Raw genomic sequence first — 3,565 nt, 5'->3', positions numbered from 1 at the left:
AAACAGCAAGATGGAGCCACTTCAGAGAGGTGTCCCCTATATTTGTAGATTCGAGTGATGGAATCATGTCATAAATGTCAAGTAACTTTGACCATGTGCGCCAAATGAGTTTATTTTTATATTTTATATTAAAATATGACATTGAAACTTCCGCAGACATAATAATTCAGGAGTCCTTTAAAGCAGGCCCAGGCCTACTACCTAATAATTTAGGTTCCTAAAATGACGGTCGAAAAAGTCATTTTCAAAAATATTTTTATGATAGTTTCTAAAATAAAATTAAGAATTTAAATTTTTTTTAATCTGTCTTTCATATTTTAAATTATTTTTAAAAAATTATTTTTATTTACAATAATTTATTTTTAACCCTTCTTTATACTTATATAAATATTTCTTAAAATAATTTTAAAAAATAAATAAAAATAATTAAAATATATTATCACAAGTTGTCAAAACAAGTAAAATTTAATAATATTTTATTTTTTAGAATAAAAAATTATTTAAAAATAACTTCTAAATAAATTTTAAGTTTCGAATAAAATAGAGAAAAAAATTAAGGTTATTTTTAGTCCAACAAAATACTAAAGAAATAAAAAAAAATATTAAGGGTAATGATCTTTTTATATTTAATTTTTAAAAATGTAAAGAAAATAAAATTTTATTTATTTTTAAATTATTTAATTTTTATATAGTGAAATAAAATTTTAAAAATATATCAAAATAATTTATTAAATTTAAATTTATTTTTATTTCTTTTTTTCACTTTTGTAATAACTAAGCATGGTAAACATGGTATACATTATTTGACTATCTTTTTCATCCATGTGTTCCATTAAAATGAGACTGACTCATGGCTCCCTTATCTACACTCACTCAAAAAGTCATGATGGTATCAAACTTTCAATCCAAATATTTTAAACTATGTTTGGTTATTGAAAGGTTTGAGGGAAAATTTAAATAAAATAAAATTAAATTAAATTAAATTAAATTTGAAGTTAAGAAATTATTTTTTTAGACTATTTTAATTTTTTATATAAAAATAGATAATTGAAAAATAATCAAGTTTTTAATTAATTTTGATTATATTTGATTTTCTTAAAAAAAATTATGATAAAAAAATTAAATATAAGAAAAATCATTTTTCTTAACAACTTTTTTTCTAATATTTTCTAAGTATACATTAAAATGTACATAAAAGTATAAAATATGAGAACAAGGTAGAAGTATATAAAAATGATTATAGTATAAAATAGTAGGATCAAGAGATAAAGTAATGAGGGTGAAATTGGTAGCATCTTTTTTTCATATTGTATGGAGAAGGTATGGCTAAAGAAAATTACATCATCTACCATTTATATTCAATTGGTTTGAGATTAAGAATGAGATTAAAAAATTGATCTTTGGATGGGATATTATAATTCCATGAATATATTTGTTTCACTTATTTGAGTAAGATTTTTAAATCTTATTTTCAGGAATGTATTGATTGAATTTTCTAGTGTTTGATTCCAATAAAGGGTCGAGAAAAAGAAAAAAATCAATGTTTGAAAAAAAATGGAAAAAAAATATGATTAAAATTAATTTAAAAACTTATATATTTTAAAATTATTTAATCTTTATAAGGTAGAATAGAAAATATCAATTTTTATTAAGGTGCTATGATAATACACAATGTTCCTTTTAAGCAAAATTGAAAGATTAGAATTGGTTTTTAATTTGTTAAATTTCACCACATGGTATGACTTGAGTTTTAACTATAATGAGGTTTTGCATAACTTGGGTTTTGGCATGATTTCAGCTTTAGGGTTGCTTGAATTCTAATGTGACTTATGTCTTAACATGACTTAAGTCTTGGTGTAGTTTGAGTTTTAAACAACTTGATCTCAAATCAAAATAATCTTTTTCTGTTTTAAATATTTTGACAATTTGAAAAAACTTTGAAATAATGAAGATTCTATTAGAGATGTGTAAAAAATTTGATCTCCTTGAAGAGTTTTCTCTTCAACTCGTACCTTTTAATTGTATCTTTTGAATCCTGTTAAGAACTTTAGATCTATTCATAAGAATAGAAAGTTTCACATTTAAACAGTTTTTAAAATTTTAAGAAATAATATTTGTTAGGACAGTATATTTTAATTTTATTGTTCACAATTTTAGTGCTGATGGAGTTACTTTCTATTAGAGATTTGAGGTTACATTTTAATTAACGGAATTAGAAGTAAAATGCTCTAACTAATTTTTTAAAAAATAAATCGAGAATTTAAAAAAAAAATTATTCCGAACAATAAAAATAATTTGGAAATAAATTTTAGATTGAGGATTTATATTTGAGAATTTTAAAAAGAGAATTTTTCTAAATCTTTAAAAAAAATGGAAAATGGATTTGAAAAAGAATTTAAAAAGAATTTTTTTTCCAAATCATTTTGAATTTAAAATATAAAATCTTTCCAAATCTTTTTAATATTCTTAACTTTGTAAATTGTTTTAGCAAAATAGGGTAAATTGTATTTTTGGAAATTAAAGATTTATTTCTTTTGGAAAATAATTCAGGTACGGGCCCTCTAAGTCTCAGGACCTTTATAAACCATTTCTAAACCTATTTTTAAGTTGGATGCAGAAAATCATCCTTAGTTTATCCTATCATTTCCAAACTTTCTCAAGATTTTTGCTTTGTTAGAAAAACCCGCATCTCCTCAAAGGTTGAAGTGAATCCATTGGAGAATGGATAAAGTTGTCAGGTAAATCTATATACCTTGATATCATATAATAAATTATTTTTTATTTTTTTCTCTAACTGATTGACAATAGAAAATGCCCTATTTACTTTTATTCATTCACGTTGGGAAATTGTAACAAATAATTGTTGAGTGAAAAAACTTTTCCTTTTCCTTTATTTTTTTCTCCTAGATGATTAAAATGTGACTTCTATCTTGAGACAAAAGTCCCATCTATCTTTTTCTTTCATATGTTATATTAAATTGGAGACCTCAACTTTCCATATTCATAAATCAATTGAGAGTGACTTAAAGGTCGTGATACCAGGCTGGAAATGCTTCATTCTCCAACCTTATACTCTCTTATCCTAACCCTGTGCATTTTTGTTCTCATTTCAAAACCTTTGTCCCTAATCTATATGTACATAAACCTTTGAAAAAAGTAAATAAAATACGAAGAGGAACAAATAATAAGATCTAAATATGAAAAAAAAAAAAAAGTGAATATAGTACAAATAATATGAAGAACATGGATACAAGATATTCTCTTGTTATCCCGTATTCATAGATCAATTGAGAGTGACTCAAGTCATAATACCAGGCTGGAAATGCTCCATTCTCCAACCTTACACTCTCTTATCCTAACCCTATGCATTTTTGTTCTCATTTCAAAACCTTTGTCCCTAGTCTACATGTACATAAACCTTTGAAAGAAGTAAATAAAATACGAAGATGAACAAATAATAAGATCTAAATATGAAAAAAAAAAAAAAAAGTGAATATAGTACAAATAATATGAAGAACATGGATACAAGATGTTCTCATATTATCCCATATTCATAGATAAATTG

The sequence above is a fragment of the Vitis riparia genome, chromosome 2, assembly GCF_004353265.1.
Source record: "Vitis riparia cultivar Riparia Gloire de Montpellier isolate 1030 chromosome 2, EGFV_Vit.rip_1.0, whole genome shotgun sequence".
NCBI classification, from domain to species: Eukaryota; Viridiplantae; Streptophyta; class Magnoliopsida; order Vitales; family Vitaceae; genus Vitis; species Vitis riparia.
The sequence above is the reverse complement of the archived record's forward strand: the minus strand, read 5'-3'. Positions refer to the sequence as shown.